Source organism: Rattus norvegicus, chromosome 3, assembly GCF_036323735.1.
Source record: "Rattus norvegicus strain BN/NHsdMcwi chromosome 3, GRCr8, whole genome shotgun sequence".
Taxonomy (NCBI): Eukaryota; Metazoa; Chordata; class Mammalia; order Rodentia; family Muridae; genus Rattus; species Rattus norvegicus.
The window spans coordinates 82,711,900-82,739,688 of record NC_086021.1 but is presented as its reverse complement, the minus strand read 5'-3'; the positions used below and the strand labels follow the sequence as shown (position 1 = coordinate 82,739,688).

General features: G+C 42.8%; 1 long non-coding RNA gene across 2 annotated transcripts in view; it reads right to left on the bottom strand.

Moving 5' to 3' along the window:
- The window catches only part of LOC134486392 (uncharacterized), a 117,898-nt gene that overhangs the window by 20,267 nt on the left and 69,842 nt on the right, over positions 1–27,789 (bottom strand). Inside the window, exon 4 of one of the 2 annotated variants that reach the window (XR_010065241.1) lies at positions 8,160–8,302. The exons of the other annotated variant lie outside the window; for it this stretch is intronic. This is a non-coding gene — a long non-coding RNA (uncharacterized LOC134486392). The remainder of the gene's footprint in view (positions 1–8,159; positions 8,303–27,789) is intronic. 2 annotated transcript variants of the gene reach the window in all.

Here is a 27,789-nt window from a genome sequence, read left to right as displayed (position 1 = left end):
GACAGCTACTGTGTACTTATACACATAAAATAAATAACGGAAATGAAATAAAATGGGAAGGAATACACAGGTGCCTCTCACTGTGTGTGTGTGTGTGTGTGTGTGTGTGTGTGTGTGTGTGTTTCATTTCCTTTAAAAAAAAATGGGTCAAAATGGATACCTTAAGCAGGGCTGGAGGGATGGCTGAACAGTTAAGAGTACTGGCTACTCTCCCAAGGATCAGGGTTCAATTCCTAGCACCCACATGGCAACTCACAACTATCCATAACTCCAGTTCCAGGGAATCCAACATCCTCACACAGACATACATGTAGGCAAAACGCCAACTCACATAAAATAAAAATAAATTATAAAAAATAAATGGTTAAGTTTAAATTTAGCAAGCGTGGGGGGTCTCTTCTGGTTTTAATATAGATTACTTTCGACCTTTCCAGTGCTTTGTTATATTTCATATGTATTTATTATGTTCCTCCAAGACTGCAAGTCAGTGCAGGGCAGCCAAGGGCATTCTTGGGGAAGGAATGCTTTTTGGAGTCGGGAAAGAAGTCAGACTGTTGTACATAGGAAAACTAACGGAGTATTGTGTTACCTCTGGGCAAAGGGGGTGCAGAAAGGAACCCGGGCTTAAGACAGAGCTAAACGCTCCATACGCTTGATCAGTTGAAAGTATGGGACACCAAGGCAAGGGGTGGGATGGTCTGGAGTCCAGAGGCGAGCATTGTGAGCAGAGCACAGGACTGGGTGGTGGGTAGCTTAAACCTGCAGTGCTGATTGGCTGTGATTGGTGAGTCTTGGAGGAGGCTGGGATTCTGAGCGTGAAGTTCAGAGAGAAGGTAGGTGGGCTATATATGAAGAGTTAAAGGTCATAGGAAGGTGATTGTCGAGATCCTAGATGATATTTGCATGACATTCAACAATGCTCCATGTTTGCACCCGACACGTGAAGAGCATCAAATTGAGGTTTATCAGAAAGGCCAATCAATGTCTTCATAGCTTTAGCATCTCTGACTTTTTAGGGGGCTGGGTTTGGGAGAGATGAGGTGTTCCTGAAAGGATTACTGCCAAGCGAGGTCACAGACAATCTGTTCTACCGGCTTTCTCAGCTCAGTGCCTACCCTAAGCACAGCGGTGCGTAAGGCCAGCTCTGAGAGCAGGTTGCTTTTAGACTGTAATCCTCAACCGGGGTGGGGCCTACAAACACTACTGTCGAATTGCCCTGCACTTGCTTAAGCGCTCTGGGTTTGCCGTTTCTTCATTCTTAATAATTTCACTTTCGGCTTAGCACCTTATACATGAAGTTCAGTGAGTTAGTGAAGAACACGCATGTGCAGATGAGACACAGGAACGAGGCCATCCCGCTGTGCTTCTTTAATTATAATCGTTGGTGTGCAACCATGACTTTTTCTTAAAGGATATAAGGAAAATCTAACCAAATACGGATGGCCGTCACCTGGGAACAGCAGACTCAAATGACCTTGGATGGCATGTCCCGCTATGTAGCAGCGGAGAGAAACTTTTATAGCAAAAATGGGGGTGCTCCGTCAAGTACACTTACTAAGCACTTCGGCGAGTGTGCGAGGAAAGTGGGGGACAGTGGAGGACTCACACATTTTCTCTAGGCTTCAGATGTTTTACGTGTTCTTTGCCTCAGGGTCAGCACAGGATAGAGGTTGGCCAGGCTCAGCTGTAAATTTTGAGAGTTTCACTGACCTTAATAGTCACTGGGACCTCAGGTCAAATAGCAAAAGGATTAAAGCGCCCAGCGTAGTTCTGCTTTTTAACCTGCAACATCCCATCTCTCCACCATGGCAATGTTGACGCTCTACTCAGTTGAAGTTGTCAACAGGATCTCTGACTCCGCTGTGGAATCCTCGGGGAGCCTCCGGTCTGCACAGGAATACCCCACAGCTCTCATCAGATAACCAGAACGGCCACTGAGTACTGCTAGAGCCCCGAGTGTCCTGGGCCCACTGGAATCCTATGCCCATTCTGTACTAATTCCTCTCAGAGTGACTGGTGGCACGAATAGCCCATGTTTTGCATTTGAACCAGATTGTTTTGAACAAGAAAAAGAAACCCAAATAGCCAAAGAATCCCACCATACCCCTTTCTCTTTCCGTTAGTGCTCTATATTAGCTAGAAATGACAATAAAACTTGTGGCACGGGGGCTGGGGATTTAGCTCAGTGGTAGAGCGCTTACCTAGGAAGCGCAAGGCCCTGGGTTCGGTCCCCAGCTCCGAAAAAAAGAACCAAAAAAAAAAAAAAAAAAAAAAAAAACTTGTGGCACAAGGAGCTAGAGAGATGACTCAGCAGTTAAGAGCACTGACTGCTCTTCCAGAGGTCCTGAGTTCAATTCCCAGCAACCACATCGTGGCTCTCAACCATCTGTAATGAGATCCGATGCCCTCTTCTGGTGTGTCTGAAGACAGCTACAGTGTACTCATATACATAAAATAATATTTAAAAAAAAACTTGTGGTATAAAAAGAAAGGGATTGGTCAGGCAGCCAATACTTCTCTCATGTCTTTCTTACTCATTAGTAAACCCAAAATAGCAAGTAACTGTGAGATGTGTGTATGAAAAGAAGGAGTAAAAACCTTTAACTGTACTTCAGTTGTTCAGGCAAGAATGAGACACACACACACACGCACACACACACACACACACACACACACACACATAAACTACAAAACACCAGCAATTCTACACATGAACTTTTACTATGATCAGCACTGCACAATATAAAGGTAAGTGGTAAAATTCATTTTTAAAAACATTTTCATTCCTTAAACTGATGATTATTTTAGTGGCGGTTTAATTGCAAGATGCATCTCACAGTCTCCTGTCTGACCTATTGTTATATATTACAACCCAGAGTATAATTCTAAAGAAACATGCATACATGTGTACTTCTATTGCCAATTTCTTTTCTGCTGTTTGAGCAAAAGTGACACATTTTAATGGCGTTGTGAGCCCCACAGGCAGCCACTCCAGTGGCTTTTAGTTCTAACCCTGATACACATGTCCCTCCTACTCATTCAAGCCACCCAAAGCTTTTGGTCCTTGCACAATCACCATCCAGAGATGGGAACTTCCATGGGATATGGGCAGGCACCAGAGCACAGAGTGGTTCAGAGAGGCTTAAACACCACGCTGAGGCTTTAGACTTCCGAGATGAGACTTAAATGGACTCTGACCTCACGCCCACTACACACTGCCAACGGAAGTAAAATACTTGTCTTCTGCACATTAGGACACCCCATCTCTACCCTCTTCCTCTTCCTGTCTGGCCTAAAACATGAAGTAGATTAACAGGGAACTTATCCTCATTCCCAGCCTGAGCCTCTTACACTCAGTCAGTGACTAAATCTTCCCAATTCTAAAAGGAAAGAGACAAGCTTTCTCCTGCATGCTTCAACCCTCTCCTTCACTCCTTCACCCTCTGCCTACCTGGATTTCTCTCAGATATGGCTACCCTACCTTAGGCTAAAACAGAGGGGGGCTTCCAGGGAACAAGGAGATCAGGTCTACTTTGAGCACTGTGTGAAAACGTGATTGTTTTTCTTCCAATATTAAGTCGTGTTATTCTTCACCGTCATTGAGACTGGGGGATGTTTTGTAGTCTTTGTGACTTTGAAGTCTGTGTGACCCAAAGTGCCTATTCCAATCTAGCCTGGCAGTGCAAGAGTTTGCAAAGCACCAGCAATGAGCACCGTCTTAACTTCGCTGCAACAACACTCAGGAGCTTCCGGGCTCCAAGAACCACACTACCGCCCCCTGGTGGATGAGATCATGCAGTCACGACCCCAGGATTTTCAATTTTTTTCCCTCCATTTTAGGCTCATTTTAATACAAAACATTCTCTAGTGAATGAAAAATTTAAATTCCTACATATGTTTCTGAACTCCATACATTAAATCATGCATTTGTTCTCTTTGGTCCAATTGTATGTTCATTTCAATACATGTGAACTAGGGAAATATATATATATATACATATATATATATACATACATATATACATATATATATATATGTATATGATTTTTATGTAAGTAGGCTGGCTCTGATGTAAGGATTCTGGGCTTCATATGTGCATAGGGTGCATAATAATCCAGAACTTACATCAACTATGTGTGACAAGTAAATTATCTTTCCAGATTATAACTTTATAGTCAGTTAACTATAAATTAGTAACTTTGCCTGCCTTATAAATACTTGTAAATTTAAGGCACAGATTCACAAAACTTGTCAATTAATTGGGCATTTCTGTAAGCTTACCAAGTCTAATTAACCAAAGTTACATTGAAGAATGAAACCACCAAACTTCTTTATGTTTAATTAATACCGCTTCTTTTGATTATTTTGGTATCTCCATAGAGCTTTCTGAAAATCACTCATTTTTATCAAAAGAAGATAGAAGAAGGAAGGCTTTCCAGAGAGATGTCACCCCTCTGTGTATTATAATAGTGGGCCCCTGTCATAAACGTGACACAGACTATACCCATAGAGTATGATCGCTATGTATAAAGTAGGTCTGTCAGTTGAACCTAATGTATCTGTTCAGTAGGTAATGCTGACCATGGGGAGGTTATGCATGTGGGGGAGCAGGGGAGATGGGGAAAATCTCCGACTTCTGTACAGTTTTCCAGTGGACCTAAAATGGAGTTTTTGAAAATAAGATCTAGTGAGAGGAAAAAAGAAGAAACAAAAGGACGGAGGGAGGGAAGGAAGGAAGGAAGGAGGGAAGGAGGAAAGAAAGGGAAGGAAGGGAAGGAAGGAAAAGAAATAAGGATTTTTTTTTAAATTTCAGCCGATCGCTAAGGACATGCCTTCATAAATTTACTATAAAGAATGCATTTATGAAGACCTAACTAATCAGTTCCAGGAGCGGGAGCCACGGAACCACCCAAACTCACGGTTAAATCTCCCAATTGATAGAGTAAACTGCTGACGACAGAAACGTTGTATTGACTGAGCACTGTGGTTTGATTAAGTTTGCTCATTTATTTTATAAATCTGCTGTAAAACCATTAGAAGAGTTTTATTACTCAAATTATGAGGCTGAGTCAGAGTGGCCTTTAAAATCTATAAATTAATTAGAACTCTATTTCAAGAGCTCTGAGACTAGCCAGCCCTTTCATTTAATGAATATATTTCCTTTCTCTATTACAAATAAATTGTGATTTAGTTCACAATTTCCCGAGCTCGCCATCGCTCACACGCATGGTACTTGCATAGATTACCAAATATAATTACACATTTACTGTCCATAGTAGATGAGGAAAGCTTATATAAGCACATTAGAGAAGAGACGGGAGGCAGTAAGCATTTTCTGGATTCAGCACATGATTTAAACCATGCCCAAGCAAAGGTGCAGTTTGAGCTGTCTTTGCTCCACATTAAATACTCTTTGCCTAGCTTAAAACTTCACGGGGATGTGTAAGTTTTCTAACAGAGTGTTCTTTTTTTATCCAACTTAATATTTTTATTATTATTTTATTGCGAATTCCACATAGCGCACCCCAATCACATTACTTCCCAGTCCTCCCAGGCCCATCCCTCTACCCTTGTGACCTCTTCCCAGTAAAAAAGGAGGAAGAGAAAAAAAAAAAAACCAAGCCCGTCTTGTGTTGCTCACACACCCCCTGGAGCATGGTCGAACTCCCAGTGGCCAGCCCCTTAAAAATAAACTGAGTCCTTCCCCACCTGCATCCCCGCCAGAAACATTAAACAGTGGAGAGCTACCCTCATTCTCATCACAATTTTGAAGAGTTTTTTTTTTCCAATGGCGTCCTGTATAGAATGTTTCTTTGGGGGGATGGGAAGAGGTGGAGGGATGGGGGCAGAGTGGGGAGAAAGGGAAGGAGAGGAGAAGGGAGGGAGGGGTTGTCTTCTTTTTTACTGGGAAGAGATCACAAGGTGTCTTAGTCAGGGTTTCTATTCCTGCACAAACATCATGACCAGAAGCAAGTTGGGGAGGAAAGGGTTTATTCAGCTCACACTTCCACATTGCTGTTCATCACCAAAGGAAGTCAGGACTGGAACTCAAGCAGGTCAGGAAGCAGGAGCTGATGCAGAGGCCATGGAGGGATGTTACTTACTGGCTTCCTTCCCCTGACTTGCTCAGCTTGCTCTCTTATAGAACCCAAGATCACCAGCCCAGGGATGGCACCACCCACAATGGGCTGGGTCTTCCCCGTTGATCACTAGTTGAGAAAATGCCTTACAGCTGGGTCTCATGGAGGCATTTCCACAACTGAGGCTCCTTTTCTGTGATAACTTCAGCTTGTGTCAAGTTGACACACAAAACTAGCCAGTACACAAGGGTAGGGGAATGGACCTGGGAGGACTGGGAAGTGGGTGAGATTGGGATGTATTATGGGGTATGTTACATGACATTTGCAAATAATAAAAATATTGTGTTGGAAAAAATATAGGATGCTCTCTTAGACACACAGGGGAAGCCTTCTAGGTCTCTCATTCAAGAGAATGTTCTTATTACATTTTCCTTGTCACCCACAGCCTTATACACAAGTTTGGATGCTTATACACAAGCTGTTTTCTAGTTGCAAACAAAGTCATATGAGATGGTGTCCTTGGAGCTGGGGCGGGGCTCACTCCCTGCCTCTCTCCCTGGGTTGTAAGTTGGTTCGGGGTTTAGGTACAGGACCATGCTTGGTTTAAACTAGGAAATGGATTTCCATCTTGGCACACAGGAAGGACCTGTAAGAGGCTAAAGGCAGGGTGAAGAAGAGGAACTGGGTCTAGTGGCCTTTTGGACTCCTATGTCTAGTCACCATTCACTAAGACCTTAATTTTCGTTTTAATAAGAGAAATAACTTACTAAATGAGCTATATTTGTTTTCCATAAAAATGAGTCCTGGTTCCTGATTTTGTTCTAAAAATTTCTGAATTATGGGTACGGATGTGTCTCCTAGAAGTTTGTGTATTAGAAACTTAATCCCCGAATTGATATCTTAATTCACAGACAGGGCATCTGGGAAGCGACTGGTTTAGATGTGCATGTGAAAGTCGAGGCCTGTTAACAGCATCATGTGGCTTTAGACGGGGTAGACAATCCTGAGCTAGCATGATTGCTTTCTTGGCATGCACTGGCCCCTGCCACATTGAGCCACACCAAGAATGCCCCCACCTCTGGTCAACGTTACACAGCGGGATGTCTCAGTCCTCCGAACCATGGTTTCTTTATAATTTTTTTTCCTATCGTATTGGATTCTAGCAATATAAACTAGACAATTTACACACAGTGAGAGAAAAGATATTCTTAGCAAAACCCCAATACAGTCCCATAAAACAACATTGTTGAGACGAATTAACTGATAAGAAGTAGAAACCAATTTCAGTCTTGTAATTTGGAAGAAATATTTATTCACTCTCCTCTTACTGCCTCGTAGGAAAAGGAGACAAAGACAATTGGGTCCCAGGGCTCAGACATTGTTTTTCTTTTTAACGCATTCTAGTTCTTTAGTTCTTCCCTTCGGCCTGACGGCCTGACGCCATTGTTGCGGGTTGACAGCTCTTCTCCATTTGGAGATGACAAATCCACTGCCCGTTCCAAACTGGCATCCTCAGCAGCCTGCTGTGATATTTACAGGAAACGCTGGCCTCCCTCCCAGCTTCATTTACCCTGACGATCCCTTGCTGGGTCATGGTGCCAGGAGGACCTTTGTCCTTGGTTCTTGTCTTGGAGGAAATAACTCAGACAAAAGACACAGTGTAGGCAGAAATTCATTCAGCAGAAGAAAGCAAAGTGATGCGACATTCCAATGAGCTCAGTACTGCAGAGCTAAAGACGCCCTTAGGATCTTCATGAGATAGAAATGATGATGCTCCCCCCTCCCAAATCGTGGTGGAACAGGGCTCACTGTTAGGGTATCTTTTCCTATGAGCCTTTTAAAAAGCTCACAAGGGGAGTCAAAGGCACAATGCAAATGAGATTGTCACAAAGTGACTGTCTTTTGAGGATGCTGGTTCTTTGTGGGCACACATGGATGGCAACTGTCTGCCTCGGTGCCTAGGTTCCCGGTGTGGCAGGAACAACCACACCAGAGCTTCAAGGAGATTTAGGCGCAAAGGGTGTTCTGACTGTAGAAAGGCACAGCTACCAAAATGGAACCGAAGTTTACCAGGCTTACCTCAAAGCTAGTTCCCCGTCTCCTTGATCTCGCCGCCATCTTTGTGACGCGCCCGCCTCCGTGACCCGGAACATGCTTCTTTCTAATGATCCCAGGAAAGCCCCCAGGGAAGTCGGACAAACAGAAGAGAAGAAGCTGCTTCCCTAATAAAAGAAAAGCAAGTTGTCTAAACTTTTAGTTAAGGGCCCCAGATTCACAACCTGTGCTTATCTCTGTCCCGTTCCAGTGCCCCGCTAAGAGGAAAAAATAAAGCCGGTTAAAAATATGAAATTGGAAGAAGCAGTATCTGTGGAGGAGAAAGCACACCGTGATGTTGGAAGGCTAAAAACAAACGAAGGGAGCGGAAGCCTGGGAGGCACCTAATTAAAGGGGGCTACCAAGTGTTGAATGTACTGAGGAGAAAAAGATGCATATTGATGCATAGCCGCAGGAAGAAAGAAGGTATTTAAGAAGAATAAAACAGCAGATCACGGGGCTGGGGATTTAGCTCAGTGGTAGAGCGCTTACCTAGGAAGCACAAGGCCCTGGGTTCGGTCCCCAGCTCCGAAAAAAAAAAAAAGAACCAAAAAAAAAAAAAAAAAACAAAAAAAACACAGCAGATCACATTAAAAAGATCAGAAGCTGAGCATGGCATTGAGTTTGGCTTGTTCAGAGGCTTTGCAAATTAGTGGACGGCAGAGAGCAATCCCTTCAATATGAGAAGGCGGGACGTGTGTGAGTTTCATATTTTCCCCATAAACAGAGTACAGAGCAAAGTTGTGCCTATCTATGTAAAATATACCTCATACCCTTTGCTGAAGAATGAGCCCCACGAAAATCAGGGGTGAAATCAAGTACGGTAGTACGTGCTAGAAAGCTGAGGCGGGAGGATTTTGAATTCCAAGTCAATCTAAACCCCATAGCAAGACCCTCTTTAAGAATAGAAAATTAAAATTAGGCTAGAAAGGAGAAAAATTAAAATCTGAGGAGAAGCAGAGCCAGCCTCACACAGTAGCAGAAAGGTGTTCCAGGGAGCTTGCTGTGTGGCCTGTATCTGAGTAAGACTGAGAGGCTCGGCCAGTGGATTTGAAAACAAAAGCCATTCATTAAGACAGCTGAACTTAAGGAGCCTTTTGGTTTTGGAGTAGAGTGCAGAGGATTCAAGGGGAACGAACGACGTTAAGTGAAGTCACTCAGCAAGGTAAAAACTGCCTAGAGACTGGAAACACACCATATTTAGCATAGTATATAATTTTAATAGATGTTGATTTGATTAAAAATTGAGATGTATAATGGCGGTTGGGTAGGTGGTGACAGCTATTTTCTACAACTGTGACAAAACACTGCGACCAAGGCAGCAAAAGAAAACATTTAATTTGAGGCCTAAAGTTCCAGAGGGTAGAGTCTGTGACTACCAAGTTGCCAAGCATGGCAGGAGGAAGGCAGGCAGGCATGTCATTGGAGCAGAAGCTGAGAGCTCACATCTGATCCAAAAGCAAGAGACAGAGAGGGAGAGAGTTAACTGGAAAAGGATGGACTTTTGAAAGCTCAAAGCCCACCCCCAGTGACACACCTCCTCCAACAAGGCCACTCCTCCTCATCCTTACCAAACAGTTCTACCAACTGAGGACCAACCATTCAAACACATGAGAATATGGGGGCCATGCTCATTCACATGTGATATAAGAGAGATGGATTCTTAATGCTTTTTTTTTCTTTTCTTTTTTTTTTTTCGGAGCTGGGGACTGAACCCAGGGCCTTGCGCTTGCTAGGCAAGCACTCTACCGCTGAGCTAAATCCCCAACCCCGAGAGATGGATTCCAAGCCTTGTGTGGTGGCACATGCCTTTAATACCAGAACTCTGGGGTCAGAGGCAGGCAGATTTCTGTTGGCTCTAGGTAAGGCTACATAGTGAAGCCCTGTTGAGAAAAAGAGGGTGGGACCTAATTTTGATTCTTGAGACCAGCAAGATACTTCATCACATAAAGGTACTTGTAGCCAGTCTTCCTGTATAAATTAAATCCCAGGACCCACATGGTAGAAGGAAAAATGGCTCTCTCATTTTCTCCTCTGATTGCCACATGTGTGTAAGCATACACACACACACACACACACACACACACACACACACACACACACACAAATATAGATCTAAAAATAATAAAAAAGAGATGGACTCTATTCTATTATAACCAGATGTCTCAAGTTAATAACAAGAGAAAATGGGAACATAAGTTTTCATTTAGAAATAGGGACTTGAGAATGGAAGAATCTTTTTTTTTTTTAAAAAGATCAATAATTCCTTTTAGTCAAGGGCTTATTTTTCATTTTAAGCTTCTTGATATCTTTTAATTTTTAAATTAGTTCCATATATTCCTGCTTTTTCCTTCATGAGTATTTTTAAAGCAGCAAAATTGAACATCAAAGTGATTAACCAAAACCAATCTTTTCCCAGTTATTTTGCTCACCTGCACTGGATAGTAAGTCTCTAACAATAAGCCATCCCAACAGAGCTTTCTGATTTACATCTGTACAGGCATGACTTACAAGGACAAACGCTTTTGTTGATTCTAGCAGGGTCACTTAATCCAATGTATATGTCTAGACTATCTCTCAATGTCATCTGATGCTCTACTCTGTGGCTTGGTGCAGAATCACACAACTGTTCACACCACGAGCAAAACACTAGGACACTTCACAGAGAAGAGGGTCCTGAGAAATTGCCCATTTGAAATCTTGTGGATTTTTAACCACATAAATCCTGAGTTTAAGAAATTGTCCAAATAAGCTCCCAATAGACCAGGAACTTAGCTCAGAAAGTACTTCAAATCCTTCAGAGAGAAGGAACTGTAAATCCTTTAGGTTTTATTTGAGCGCTTAAAGAGATGGGATGTATTTAAATCTGTGAATTTCGCAGCAGAATTAGATCAGCTTGGGAAACTCTAGCCATGGTGCTGTTCCCAGGGGAGCTATTCATACTGTGTCATTGGAGAACACAACCGCTGGTCATTCTTTCCCACCCTTGTCCCCAGCAGCCTGACCCCCAGACATCTCTGAAAATGTACAGTATCTGAAAAGGGGTGAATTGGTTGACCAATGCAGTTTTTAGACCATGTCCCTGAAGCCGGGGAACAAGAAGGACATGACACACAGTGCCTTGTGACACAGTACAGTGGGACAATGACCAGTACACCATAATGACACCTCTGTCCCCGTATCCCCATAGGATGTCTCATAATGTCTTCTTCAGTCATCCATGGATCTTCTAAAGTCAGATCAAGATGTCCAATCTGTAGGAGAACTTGTCATCCATAACCAATCACGCCCTTCATGGTCTATCACCCCTCTCCTTTAAAACTAGGAAGACAAGTGTCATTCCCCCACCTAACATGCCTCCATCAAGAGCATCCACAGTTTAGAAGCATGGACTGCTGCTTATTGAGGGTTTACTGACTGACTAACCGGTCAATATTACCCTCCCTTGACTTCATTCCCTCTGTCCCTAGAGTAGACAAAACAGTTCTTCCTGCTAAAGTGGGATACACATACACACACACACACAGAGAGAGAGAGAGAGAGAGAGAGAGAGAGAGAGCAAATTTTTAAAAGTCTACACAGAAATATAGGAGCCCAGAGCTACCTCCCCCCACCCCCCCCAAAAAAAAAGAAAAAGAAACCATAATACAACATTGGGTGCTCTCTGGATTAGAGTGTAGCCCAGTGAGACCAGATGCATATTTACACTAGACATCAGTGGAACCCAGGAGAAGTGAATATGTTTGAATAGATTTGGAAGCAAGATCTACTAACACTTGAAGAAGAATGAGTTTTGGATAACTGGGGAGATTGAGCAAACAAAGCATGCCTGTAGCCTGTAGGTTTTAGAGATGGGAAACCTTCAGAGGCTGTCAGGTGCCTACTGAATGTGATAGGCAGGACATTGGATAGACACATCTGGAGCTGAGAAGACAAGGGTAGAGAGAGATGGATCTCTGATTAGTAAGCACAGTATGAAATCACCCACTGAGAGGCTATAGAAAGAGAGCAGACCTGTGGACAAGACCTGTTCATTCAACTTTAAAAATCAAGTAAGAAGATGCTGGACCAGCGTGGTCAACCTGATTCAACTTGAGGACTTCCATACACAGTTTGATGGCTGGGTTTCTGTCAATTTGGCAGAAGGTGGAATCATCGGAGAAGAGCAGGAGCCTCAGTTGAGGAAATGTCTCCATAGGATTCAGCTTGTAAGGCATTTTCTTAATTAGTGATAGATGGGGAATGATCCAGCCCATTGTAGGGATTGTCATCCCTGGGCTGGTGGTTATAGCTTCTATAAGAAATCAGGCTGAGCAACCCATGGGAGCAAGCCAGTAAGTAGCATTCTTCCATGGCCTCTGCATCAGCACCCGCCTCCAGGTTCCTGCCCTGTGTGAATTCTTGCCCTCACTAACTCTGAGTGAAATAAATGCTTTCCTCTACAAGTTGCTTTTGGTCATGGTGTCTCATCACAGGAATAGAAACCTAACTAGAAACACAAGGCTAGAAGATGTTTCCTTTTTTATTTTTTATTTTTTTCTCGTTTTAGTGGTTGTGTGGATTAAACCCACTATCTATGCTTTATGCTTTAAGTAGTTAACTGCCAGGATGAAGGTCTTCTAGTGTCAAAAGTAATCCTGCCTGCCACTTTAGAGTTATGTGAGAAATATTTCCAGGAACTAAAGAGATATAGCTTTTACAACATCATATCCATATCTAAAAATACTTCCTTTCCCCGAACTTTTAGCCAAATGAGCTAGTCCGACTAGAATTTCTAGGCTTTTAACTGAAAGATTCATGGGTAGCACATAAATTTGTACATGCAAATGGTATAAGGCAGTCAACAGACCTTAGAATGAGAAGTGAGCTGAGGCCATGTAGAGTGGTGCTATGGGCTCATAACACAGTTGATTAAGCTGTGTGGTGTGTTTAGGGGACACAAATCAAGTGCTCACTCAGGCTGTAGCCTTAGTAATGTGGTAAAAAGATATTTAGGGATTTTCATAGCTGACAAAGATGGAATCAGAGAGGTGAGAGCTTCCCTCCAGCTGTACACACACACACACACACACACACACACACACACGCACACACATGCACACACAATTGTTTTCAGGCACAGAATAGCCGGCACCAAGGAGAACAGTTTCTAGAGGAGAGACTCAATAGGGAAAGCTCTACAGAAGCAGAGCCCATTGTCTAGAAAACCTTCCCAGAAGGCCATGCAGAAGCAACCAACCCAAGAAGAGACCAGTAGTCTCCTGAGTTATGAAGATGGGATTAGGGGTTTGTAGAGCTCAGGAGTTTGGGCAAGGAACTAGAGAGGAGAGAAGGTCCATAAAAAGTATTGTGGAGAAATTCCTAGCTATTAATCACTCTTACTAAATCTCCCCAAGGTCTGCCACTGCTTGTGTATGAGAGCCTTGGAAAGAGATGCTAGAATGAGGTGTGAGTGTCATTCCCTGGAGCACATGCAAGGCAGAAACTGTTGCTGTATTTTGGTTTGGTTTTTCACCCCTTAGGAGAAAAAAAGTGGGGTAAGATAGAATCTTCAAGTGTGTCCCTAAACTCACCGTGCATGATGTGTCATTCAAGTATTGACTCACTAGTGGGCAAGTCAGCCATAGAATCAAGGCTAATCTGGTGCTAGCTAATACAAGCAGAGAAACAGGTGTTCCATGGTTTTTCCTGAAGAGAAACACAGACTCCCCTAACCACCCTAGATGGTGATAGACCAAAGAAGTGATTCCATCCAACCCAGGGTGGTGAACAAATGGGCTTACTTGCAGGATTGTGGTCACCTCCTGGGTAGTTGTGTCACCCACCACACCATGACTGATGACTCACAGGAGCCACCGCCCTGGAGTAAATTCCAGTGAAATTTCTGCCTCCTGTATACTCTAGCACCCCTCAAGAATTACTTGAGGGTGGGCAAACTCCGTTGGAAGTCTGAGGACCTCCTAATAGAAGACAGCGTTAAGATGCTCTGCTTTTTAGAGGTCCATGTTTTAGAGGGTTTGCTGCAGGAAACCATTGCTCCTCCAATCTCAAGACAATGGCCATATAATGCCCAATGACAGAGTTCTATCAAAAGTCTAAATTCTGAAAGTATAGTTCTGTGGTAACGTCAATGTTTAGCCACATGTGAGGTCAAGTTCAGTTCAACCACCACACAGCATCATCAACATCATCAACAACAACAACAGCACACACACAACACACACACCACGTCTCTCAAAAGATTAAACTGTTGAAAGTAATTTAAATATGTGCTAGAATAAAACTCAAATCTTTTTTTAAGACCATTAATAGGCTGGGCATTGCGGTACACGTCTTTAATCCTAGCACCTTAGAAGCAGTGGCAGGCAGATTTTTTAGTTCCAGGCCAGTTAAGGCTATATAGTAAGATCTATCTCAAAGAACAAAACCACAACAAAATGAAAAAGAAATGTAGCTCAATTGGTACAATGCTTGCCTAGCACACATGAAGCTCTGATTTGATCTCAAGCACTGTGTAAAGGAGGCATGTTGGCACATGCCTGCATTCCTAACACTTTGAGGGGTAGATGCAAGAGAATGAGAAATCTGAGACCAGCCTGAGCTATATGAGACCCTAACCAGAAGCCACCGGGGCAAACTTCTCAATGTCTGGCATATAATCAAAAATTAATAAGCATTCAAGCAAACCAAAAACATTAAGGCTGTTAATAAGTAAAACTATCAATCAAAATAGAAACAGATGTAGAACTTGCAAACAAACATTAAAGTAATTATCATTACTCATCCCATATGTTCACAAATCTAGGGGAAAACAAACGAAAGTAGGAAAAGATGGGAAATTATCAAAATTGCTTGTCCAGAAATCAACAATGCAATGTCGGAGACTAAAACTGCACTTAGATGTACCATAACTCAAAGAGCCAGACCATGCTTCTGACCTGTTCCCACCGGACGAGGGGTTCCCACCAGCTCTAGCTCCATTTCCTGCAGACCGTGGGTGGTAATGTGTGGCACCCAGCCTTTTTGTCACTGTGACTAAATACCTGATACAAACTTGAGGAAGGAAAAGTTGGTTTTGTCATTAATGGCCTGGGTTTCACATAGTGAGGAGGGCATGGTGGGCAGAAGGGATCACTTCTTACAGACAGGAAGTGGTGAGGGGAGGAGAGATGGGAGGAGAGGGAAAAATGTCTGAATTCGCTGGCTTTCTCCTCTCTCTGATTTTACTCCTCTCAGTCCTTCCCACCCCATACCCCAGGAATATGAGATGGTGCCACTCACATTAAAGATGAGTCTTTCCAACCCTTAGTCTTCTCTGAGAACAGCCTTACACATATGCTCAGCCTGGCCCTTCACTAGTATCCTAGGTGTTTCTCAATCCAACCAGGTCAAAAATATAGTCATCTCCTAATTATATACATCACATTGTTGGGACTAAGCAAGTTAACATAGTCATTGACGCCTACAAAGGACTCATTCCTAATAGGTAATAACAATGGTATCGTGTTTCTTCACATGCCACGGACACTTGCTCCATTCACTCTCATTTCCCAGCTGCCAACCACCTCTTGCAACCACCAATTACCTAGCAGCATACAAGTTGACAGAACTTCTGTTGATCATCGTCAGCTGGCTATGGTAATAATCCTTACTCCCCCGAGAGGCAGAGTAATGTCTGCTTCTTTTTCCACTTGGTTTATTCTCCCCTGCTGTTTATCAAATTCACTGTTCTCCATCTGACAACAGGGAACCTTGAAAGCCATCCAGTCCAATTGCCAAAACTCCGTGATAGGCATTAGAAAGAGCCTATTGTATTTTTCTGTTAGGAGTTTCCTTTAGATAAAGATATAACATGCACAAGCCAGTTTCAAAAAGTGTTTATTGCCAACCTAGTGAGTTTTACTAAATCCTAGAAACGGAAGTTATTATATTTTGGCTATGATCTATAATATAAAAACAGTATAGTATAATCGTAATAAATAAAACTAATATTATGTTATATAATGCTATACCATTCTGCTCTCTGTTGCTTATAAATGCTAATAAAAAGTAATGAGCCAATTGTTTTCATAACAGATACAATTCCTGAATATTTTATTTGCAGAGAAAGGTTTCCATGTGCAAGCTCATTCCACTCTTTTGACTCTATTGGAGCAAGCAGTTACTACTGATAGGATTTTGTGAATGACAAAACTGAGCCTCAGAACGTTTAAGTGACTAAATATTCATGTTATTCTGAGAGGGATGATTCAGTATTCCAATCCAGGTGAACCTACCTCAAAAACCCCGTGTTCTTACCTATTCTGCTACACAGGACTAAATAAGGTAAGAGCCATGAATAAAACTACCACCCTTTTTCCACTCTGGGCTCATACTTATTACTAAAGCCTAAGACAGAAATATCCACAATGTTAAGGTTGAAAGGGCCCTGGTAATGTACAGAGAGGCGTAAACCCCGGAGAGAGAACAACTACGCCATATACTATCCGTTGTATCATCCGTGAAGTCGAAACAAGTATGACATCCAGCTGTAGTTAGAAATCAATTTTCTTTCTGGTTTTTTCATAGCTTCTCTTTGCCTGCTCTTTAAACTATCCTAATCTGCTCTCCCGCTGTGACTTATTTCCAGTAATTTAGAGTCCAAATAACAGCATCCTCACACCTGGTGGGCTATGGAGCTACGCATGCTGGGAATGGTAAGGACTGGACTGCGAGGAACGGGGGAAGTACGTTGCAAGCCATCATCAGCTCGAAATGAAGACACGAGCTCTGCGGATGGTGGGAACTGGCCAGAGGCAACAGCATCAAAGCCACAGGGCACCCCACGTACGTCGGTCAGAGCCAGATGTAGGGCATTTTGATGCGAAATAACACGTTCTATTCAAACGACATCTTCCGTTTGTTGATTGTGCGCTTTTAATCATAAAATACGCACTCATTAATTTTTCTATAAATGTGCTCATTACCTGGGCAGGCATCATGCTTGGCACAGAAAGTGACAAAAATGAATAAATAAATAGTTCAAGGTCTCGAAACCTTTATTGTCTGTTATAAACATCAGATATGCAAATGCTTGGATGCCCACCAGCCAACCACCACGACGACTATAGCTGTGTGTTAACAAGTCAGGCCTATTTTTTTACTACAGCAGGGGACACTGGACTATGGTGAACAAAGGGAGCCCCAGAGAACATCATGGAGAGCTTTGTAATGGGGTTTGGGTTTGTATTAGACCATCTGGGGGAAAGTTCAAAGAAAAAGTTTTCTGTTTGCCAGGTATCAGAACTTGAGTGTTATTCCATTAGATGCCAGTTAGTACTTTTTTTTTTTTTAAGTGGGAGTAATGGAAGAAGGTTACATCTATAATTTACAAACCCGTGAGTCCCTTTGATTCGGAAAAGAAGATGAGCGAACACTTTTGTGCCAGCACCAGCTTTTGGGGTTTGCCTATACTGAGACATTTGTATGGGGAGTTTCTGGTTTTGTTTTGGATGCTGAAGCGGATTAGCTATGGTGTAACATGATTTTGGAATTCTATGCAGATATGATGCTAGGTTCTGTTTACTTCCTCAATACTAAGTTATAGCATATAATTTAGTATATAGTAAGTGCTAGATTACAAGGATGGTCATGTGTGGGCCAATGTGAAAGCAGCTAAATTCTGCTTCTGAATAGGTGTTTTCTAGGAAAGCAGTTCATGTAAACGGCATCTCGAAGAAATACATAGAAATTTCATGAGCAGAGGGAAAGAAAGGATAAAGGTCATTTCCATACCAAAATAAAGAGCTTAAATACACACAGCAAGATTCAAGGCAGGGGACTTTTAGTAATTTACTCTATTAGGATAAATGGGTGAGTCAGGATGGTGAAATTGAAGCTGAGTTGAGAGGCCACAGTTAAGTCATGGCCTGATTAATCTGGTAATATACACACACCAAAGACGACTTGAGGAACGGGAAGATGGTTCTGTGGATAAAAGCAATGTTGTGCAAGTATGAGGGAGAGAGCTGAGGTTCCGGAACCCATGTGGGTGGGTACAGCAGCCTGCCCGAATCCCAACACTCGGAAGGGAGAGACGGCGAATCTGTGAGACAAGCTGGCTAACTAGAGAAGACAAACAGTGACCTCTGGGTTCAAATGGAAACCCTTCCTTAGTAAGTAAACTGAAGGGCAATTAAGGATGATATATACTTGGCATCAAATCTGGTCCTCCATGGGCACCTACATAGATGTGTGCCCACATACGCAAACATACATGTATATAAACCTGCATGCCATATATACATTCATACATACACACACACACACAAACACACACACACACAAACACACACACATATACACACACACACACACACACACACACATACACTCACAAAGAGAATTATGATCAAGAGATAGTGAATGCATGGATGGACTTGTCAAAGAAGACAAAACATTTAAAAATTTAAATCAGAGAAAAATATAACCAAATTTATGTTTTTTAGTAATACTTATATATTGCTATTTTTTCATCTTTTTAACTTGGGTATTTCTTATTTACATTTCGATTGTTATTCCCTTTCCCAGTTTCTGGGCCAACATCCCCCTAACACTTCCACCTCCCCTTCCAAATGGGTGTTCCCCTCCCCATCCTCCCCCCATTACCGCCCTTTCCCCAACAATCACTGGGGGTTCAGTCTTAGCAGGACCCAGGGCTTCCCCTTCCACTGGTGCTCTTACTAGGATATTCATTGCTACCTATGGGGTCAGAGTCCAGGGTCAGTCCATGTATAGTCTTTAGGTAGTGGCTTAGTCCCTGGAAGCTCTGGTTGCTTGGCATTGTTGTACTTTTGGGGTCTCAAGCCCCTTCAAGCTCTTCCAGTTCTTTCTCTGATTCCTTCAACGGGGGTCCTATTCTCAGTTCAGTGGTTTGCTGCTGGCATTCGCCTCTGTATTTGCTGTATTTTGGCTGTGTCTCTCAGGAGCGATCTACATCCGGCTCCTGTCAGCCTGCACTTCTTTGCTTCATCCATCTTATCTAGTTTGGTGGCTGTATATGTATGGGCCACATGTGGGGCAGGCTCTGAATGGGTGTTCCTTCAAATTTATGTTTCAAAATGTGATTTAACAGCAATATGTGGTACGAACTAGTCTGAGGTCATCATAGGAAAGTCAGAGAAAGATTAGGAAATGACTTTAGGTGAGAGATGATGAGTTTACCCTGACTCAGTAGCAATGACAGACAGAGGGGATGGGAAGCATCTGTGGTACAGAATTGGCCAGATGGAGAAGAATGGACCAGAATGAACCAGAATGAACCACAGTGGACCAGAATGAACCAGAATGGACTGTATGACTCTCCAACAGTGTAAATCTCACTAAGGTCTAAGTGCAGGGACCAGAAGCACTTGCTCCCCATCTCACAGCTTGCATGGTCTGCCATGGGGCAGCTGCTCAATGAACGCTGAATTCATGGATGACTTGTGTGAGAGAGAATGGGGTGGGGCAGGGTGTGGGGGGGGGAGAAGATGGCAGTGAAGCTGAAGCAGAGCACCAACTGTTTCCGGGTCACAGTGCAGGTCATGAAGGCTGACTGTAGCACATAGCATAAAGGAATATGGAGGAAACCGTGGAACCCAACGAGCACAATAGACATTGAAAAGGACATTAAAAGGGACAATAAGCTCGGTGGGCTGATTAAGAACCCAAAGTCCCCAAAACATTACTTTTTGTTGGAAAAAAAGAGTAAGTAAATCCCTTTTGGGATGAACACTTTATCAGTGGATAAAGCTTCTTGACTCATAAATCATATTTGGTCGCTAAGGAGATAGAGCTGAAAACTAGAGCTTTGGAAAACAGTGTTGAGCAAAACAACAATTTCTCTTGTCTGTTCCAAAACTCTTACAGGTTTGTTGGGAGGAGGGGTATAATGGGCATACAGTATGCTACATGCTTTAAAGACATAGAGCTTGATGAGTTTCAACATGTTTACAACTTCTAAAAGTAGCATCACAAGCTACTTTTAGACCAAGGATATATTCAAGTGCAGGACGTAGTGGCACACACATGTTTTTGCTAAACCCCAGAACTCTAGGCTGCAAAGGCAGGTGATCTCTATGAGTTCAAGATCAACATTGGCTATACGGTGAGTCCAGGGCCAACCGTGTTGAAATAGTAAGACCCTCTCATAAACAAACAACAAGCCAAAATGAAAAGAATCTACAACCAAGAAACTCTGAACGTTTCCTTATGCCACTTAGAAGTCCTTCCCTCCTTCCTTGTATATACCAGTTCCATATAACTGCTGACCTCCTTTCTCTCTGAGTAGCTTACCGCGTAGTTCTTAAGACAAAACTCAGTCTTGTCTCTTTTAGTCTGGCTTCTTTGACTTGGCACACATCTGTATTGTTGCCTATATCAGAAGTTGCATTTTTTAAATGCATAGAACATCCATTGTACAGTGATATAAATAGTATCTTTGTATATTGTCCTGCTGATGGACATTTAGGTTGTGTGGTGGTTTCAATATGCCTGGAAATTCTCTGACAGGCTTAGCAACTGGTTTGTAATGACTAGAATAAAGCAACAGAGATGACCCATGGTGTCTGAAGAGAGGTCATGTACGAGCTGGGGCTTTCTCCCCACATCCCTTTTGAATTACCTCTCAAGAACATCAAGAACCATAATGTACAAAGGACTCAAGTAGCCCTGTGGAGGAGACCAAGAGTCCTGGAGCGGTTTCCTCCAAAAGGACTCATTCCCTAGTACATGGAAAAAGGAGACCTATGAGATTGCAGGAGTAAACCAACCTCCCAGGACTGGGAAAGCGCACATTTACAGGATTCACAAGGCTTCTCTCCACGGTTACAGAGTGGTAAACAGACAGCTGCCTCTGGAAGAGACTCCAGCCAGTTGGACTTTCCACCCAGACAACTGCCTGGATTTGAGACTCTGATCTACAGACCTGCCTGCAAGCTGTGCAGAGAGCTCCAATGTTGAGGCTTTCATGGTCCTCACCCATTCTGAGGTGGGCCTTTTGCTGCTGCAAATGCTTTTAAAATGTCCCTACTTCCATAAGTAATTCCTCTTCCATTCCTGCAAGGGATCCAAATAAACTCATTATGACAAGCTGGGCCTTGGCAGAATTGTTGCTTGGGTATGCGGTTGGTTGCCTATCTGAGGTGAATAGACTTTGTTCATATCTCCTCAGGAAAACTCTCACACAACACCACATAATAAGAAATGGGCCCATCAACCATCAATGAGTCAGCCCCATTAGAAGCAAACCTTTTAACGTCCTCCTAGATCTCAGATTATCACAGCCCCCGACAGCTCAATTTCAACTTCATGGGACACCCAGACCAGAACTGCCTAGAAGAGGTGTCTGATCCACAGATATATGTGACAATGAATATTTGCTACTTTAAATCATTAAACTTTAGACTAGCGTGTTTCACAGCAGTAGAAACCTGATATAAGTTTATTTCAGGCTTATTACAAATAAAGCTGACATGAACATCCACATACAAGTTTCCACATGGCATAAAAAATGTTTGCCTGTCTTCACATGATATGTGTTTTCAGTTCCTTGGGGTTACTATATATTTTTTCTCGATTTTTATTTTTCTCTTATATTGTTTTCTAGTCAAGTGTCAAGTTTCCTCGACAAGGTCGTAATCTTCAGATATTTACTTGAGATTCCACATGCTCGACCCCTTGTTAATTGTCTAGTAAGGTGATCAATATTTTCAATTGAGATAAATTGAGAGCAATAACAAATACTCAAGTGACTTTGGGTGGTAGGCACAGAACTGAGAAGGAGATTCAATGTTGCTGCGAGATTCACTGACCTCCCTCACCGTCCTATGAAAGATGAATCGATCTGCTTTAGGTTCAGGAGAAGAGTGTAGCTTGAAGTTCATAAAGGAGCCTCACCTTCAGGTGATGGGAATTCTAATTTATGCCTCGTGCATAAGGGGTAGAACAAGTACACGCTCTTCCCAGTGAAAATCTGAACTGATACACATCTCAAAATAGAAAGAAGACGTAACTAATCACATCGCCGGGCGGTGTCCTTTCTCTTTTGCTCCCCTTCCCACCAGTTTCGGGTGTGCTTAGGGGAGCTTGCTGTGGCACTGGGAATTGGAGTAATGTGTCTCCATCTGCTCTCTCACACAGGTGGAAACAGCAGGGGGAAGTAGCCGAGGAATGAATTCCATGTGTCTCAGGGAGCTTCTGATTTGCTTCCTTTATCGAGCGTAGAGAACATTGAGCTCTCTTAAAAGGAAGAATTATCTCAAAGAAACTTTTTAGGCAAAGAGACTGCTACCGAACTCAGGCACAACGGACTGCATTTATGTCAAATATAAGTAGATCTGTGTAGAAAGGAATCACTCCACAGTGACTCAGAAGAGCTAAAAGTAACATGGCCTTATAAAATAAATGAATGATATTATATATGTTGATCCTACCAATACATTTGAGCTAAAGTTTTAAAACACAAATGCAAAAAAGTGTTAACTATCCAAGTTTTGATTTCCAATTTTCATTCTCTCAGTTTGTAAGGAAATATAGTTCTCTCTCTCTCTCTCTCTCTCTCTCTCTCTCTCTCTCTCTGTGTGTGTGTGTGTGTGTGTGTTTGTGCATGTGCACACACACATGCATGTACACACTTCTCAGTGTTTATGTGCCAACCTTAGTATCTTCCTCCGTGAGATGAGCCTTCACCTTAGTTTCTGAGACAGGTTCTCACACTAAACTTGGAGCTTACTGATTGTCTAGGATGGCCAACCAGTGAGCTCTCAGAATCCACCTACCTCTGCCCCCTTCTCCTGAGTTCCAGGGGTACAGAGAGGTGCCACCAGCTCTTCTATGGGTTCTGAGGACCTCACGTCAGGTCCTAATGTTCATGCAGCAAACACTTTACCTACCAAGACATTCTCTCCGTCCATAGTTGGCCCTTTACATCTATATATACTATGTCTTCAGATATGGATTGAAAATACTTAGTGGGAAAATGCATCAGCACCAAATATGCCATTCCCTAAACAATATAGAATAAGAACTATTTATATAACATTTGCAGGGCTGGAGAGACGGCTCAGAAGTTAAGAGTACTGACTGCTCTTCCAGGGGTCCTGAGTTCAATTCTCAGCAACCATATGGTGGCTCACAACCATCTGTATTGGGATCCGATGCCCCCTTCTGGTGTGTCTGAAGAAAGCAACAGTGTACTCACATATATAAAATAAATAAATCTTTAAAAAATTTGCACTGTATTGAGCAATATCTATAATATGCAGACAATTTAAATCATACATGGCCATGTGCACAGGTTGTTTGAAAACACTATATTTTCTATAAGGGGCTTAGGTATTTGTGGAATTTGGTATCATGATGGGGCTAAGATGGGGGGGGCATCCTAAACCAGTCCTCCACAGATGATAAAGGATTGATGTAAATTTTGACAGAGAAAATACAGAAAAAAAGGCTTTTCTCAGTTGTGTTATCCTGCCCTTTAGACAAGCAGTATTGGCCATTTTAAACATAATGGGTTTTTTTTTAATGACATAGCTCTCATTAATACTGGAAGACTAAGAAAGTGTACCCATTCTCCGCTTGGTTGGCACAAAGGAGCAAAGGCTGATCCCTTCCCTGCCTCTAGAGCCCAGGCCCAAAGCACCCAGAGTTACAGAAACACCCTGATGAGTATTCTAGAAGCCAGTGGATTCCATTGGTGTGCACTGCTCAGTGCATCCCCACAGGTCTCTCCCCAGCAACATTCAGTATCAGACAGAAGAGGAGAGTGAAGCGATAAGCAAAGCGTAGGTAGACATGGGAGCTTGGCTTCCAGAGTCAGAATTCCAGGGAATTGCCCAACCCCTGGTAAAGGAGTAAAAAGTCATGAGAACATCACAGAACCAACAGACCTCCCTATTTGGCCTTTAGGTCAGAGCAAACAGCTAATACCACAGCTATCATTACAGATGGCAAGAGGAAGGGGTATCAAGAATAAACCCTCAGTGGCCCATGAAATGCTGGAATCTAAGTCAAGTATACATATAGAGAAACAGCACGAGAGCTGTGATGAACAAGAACTTGCTATACCAATTCATACTGCGCTTGCTGGGGCTGCTACACGGCAGTCCCTCGAACCAGACTTAAAGAACCATTGGTCCCTTTTTGGTGTCGTCACACAATTTCTTTCTCCTTGCACGTCCCTGTGCTCTTGTTCCCTCCTTTGATGAAGATACCAATCGTTAGGGTCCACCTCTGTGACCTCATTTAACTTTATTGATTTAAATCCTGTCTCCAAAATAGTCACATTCTGAGGTGCTGGGGTTAGAGCTTCAGCACACGAGTCTCGGGGGCAGAGTGTCAGGGAACCATCCCTTAGCTGGCAAGAGCAAACCCATAGAAACTAGAGTGAGAGTAATGTAATTCTAACCATGTTTTCCTAATATGTGTGGTGCAATGTTATGTCAAGAGTATAATTTCGGAAGTCAACAGCTCTGCCTAAGACATTCCCACTTCTTAGAGAGAAAAAAATTACAGAAAAGAAAACCTTCGCTACGCTGTCCTAGAACTGATTATTTATTCCCTCTGGTTAGTGAACATTCTAAATTAAGACAAAATTCCCAGGCCAGCAAGATGGCTCAGCTAGTAAAGTCACTTGCACAAAAAACACAACCTTGATGGCTTGAGTTTAGACCCCCAGGGTACCACAAGGTGGAAGAGAGATTCCACTCCCATAAGTCTCCTCTGATCTCCACAAACACTGTAGCAGGCATGCATATACACACACACACACACACACACACACACACACACACACACGTGCACACACACGTGCACATGCAATAAATTTTAAAAATGTAATAGAAACAGACTCCCAAACACCATCTCTCCATTGAGTCTGCACTCGGGATGAGCTCTTCTCTGTGATACTAACATAGCAAGGACTGTTTAAGGAAAGCAATAGGCTTCGCCCAGGCCACTGCACAGATGCATCATTATTTTTTTATTTATTGTTCTTGTTTTCTTTTTTTTTTTCAATTTCCTTTGGGAAATTACTGACTCCCTTCTGTGCCATAACACAGGAGTCTCTGTAGTTCTCTAGCCTGGAGGTACGCAGGAACCAAGATGGCCAGATAGCTAATTTCTCCCAAGACTTTCAATTTTAAGAACAAAGAAGGAAATCACAGTTGGAGCAGCCCCCAGAGAGCAAGAGCGCCATGGACAGTACCGCCAGATTCCAGCAGATATTTTCTCCCATTGTTCTTCAAGCTTGGGCTTCTCTGTTCTCATGAGCCAAAGTTGCTTCCTTTGTTTAAACCCCTAATCTGCAACTAATGTAAGACTTGGATACCAAGAGGGATTATGGCTTAGCCTGATGAAGTAGGTAGAGCCCAGGTTCAAGCATAGATTATGATGTTTGCAATTGTTACTCCCCTTGGGAACTTGCCATAAACTTCTTAGAAATGCAAAGACACGAACTACAATTTATCAAGAAATGTAGCCTGGAGGAACTGTGTGTGAGTTAGCAGGCAGCACCAGCCAGGAAAACACTTTTCTTTTTGAAAAGAAAGAAATAAACAGGAAAAACAATTATCAGAAATTTGATCATTTTCTCGGTTTTAAAGGTCAACATCTGGACCCTTATGAAGGGGTGTCTTTGGGCTTGAAATATTAGGGCTTTTGTATCCGAGTGAGAAAATCTACAGGAATAAGCAAAAAGTCATTAAGAAACTCAAATACATATGATTGGAGTCTAAGTCAGTGGCTACTAAACTACATAGACAAACATCATGAAAGGTGGCATTTGTGTTAGTCATTTGTGTGTCACTCTATCCACTGCTTTGACAACCTAAGATAGATAGATACCTTAGACAAGATACATAGGAAATGCTTGCCTTTGGCTCCTGGTCTCAGCCCTTGGTTACTTAGTCACATTGCTTTGGATGTATGACAACACAGTGAGTCATGACAGCAGTGTGATCACCTCACAATAACTACAATGCAGAGAGAGAGTGAGGGAGAAAGGACCCAAGTCCTATCCCAATTCAATCTTCAAGGATAACAAATGAGTATCTGTTAAGTACCCCTGCCTCAGAAGTTCCGCCATCTTCCAATAGCAGCAAACTGTCAGCACGTGTCTTTGAGGTAGAGTTCATGTTCAAGCTACAGCACACAGCCAAGGATCTGACCCTTACAAAGGAATTTTATTTTATCTCAACATTTTGGAGGTTCAGTCTGTAGAGTATTGGCCATGTTTTTTGGGGACTGGGACAAAGGAAGTGCACAGAAGAGAAGGCTGAGGAGACGGCTCATCCCTTAAATGCCTAGGTTCACTCCTGTCTCCTAAACACCAGCAAGTGCATCATGAGGGAGCAAACTGCTCACCTCACAACTATCAAGAAGCAAACAGTAGTCTGCTGTACTCATACATGGGTGGCCTGTCCAGTAGTCATTAGAGAGGCTTCTTCCAGTAGCAGATGGAAACAAGTGCAGAGACCCACAGCCAGACATTATGCAGGGAGAGAGTCAAAATTGGAGGTCTCCATTCCATTCCCTCAGAGTAAGAGTTGGAGAAGATGGAGGACTCCCAGAGAACATGGTCCATCAAATCAATAAGCAATGCTCACATGGGCTCACGGAGGCGTGTGAAGCCTGCATGGGTCTGCACCAGGTCCTCTGTGTGCTGCTTAAGGCTGTTAGCTCCGTGCCTTGTGGGACTCCTAACAGTGGGAGCAGGTGTAGCTCTGATTCTTTTGCCTGCTCTTGGGATTCTTTTCCTCTTATTGGATTGACTTGTTCAGACTTGATATTATGGCTTTCACTTTGTCTTATTGTATCTTGTTTGGTCCTGTTTTGCTGCCGTCTTTTGGAGACCTGCTTCTTTTCTGAACAGAAAATGGAGGGGGAGTGGACCTGGGGAGAAGGGAGATGGGGGTGGATAGAAGTGGAGGGAGGGGAACTGTGGTTAAGATGTATTGTATGAGAGAAGAATCTACTTAGAATAAAAAAAATGTTTTTAAGTAAAAAGAAGGATGGAAACTGTCTGAGATAATTCACAAATGACCTCAAACCTTCCCCAAGGCCCCTTCTAATCATTTCTACCTCCTCCAAATAAAGAGTGCTGAGTCAGGTGCCAACCATTTACCACATAGACCTTTGAGGATCCAAACCAAAGCACCACAGATACCTTTCAAGAGAGTCAGAAATAAAAGAGGAGAAATAGATCAAAGTTGTGCTTAACCTCCTTCTAGAGGCTGCTATTAAGCTCAGCAGCCTAGAGTCCAAGTCTTAAAATCTTCCTACATTTTGTTTTCAGTAAACAAGGCAGTGTAGACGTCAAAACAAGTTCCCTGACTCCTATGAGCATCTCCCTAATGTGCAGAGAGACTGGCCTCTTAACGATCGCACTACTCCAGTGTGGGGCAAATGGACTATACCACCAAACAGAAGAACCGCTAAGGTTGAATAGGCCCAAACTCTAGGGAATCTCAGAATTGTGAACAGCAGGTGTGGGGCCAGCTCCCTGCCAACCGACCTGATCTGGAACATGTAACCATGACACCCCACTGAGAGGCTCATGACAATCACTCACATAACACAAAACTCTGGAGTTCTG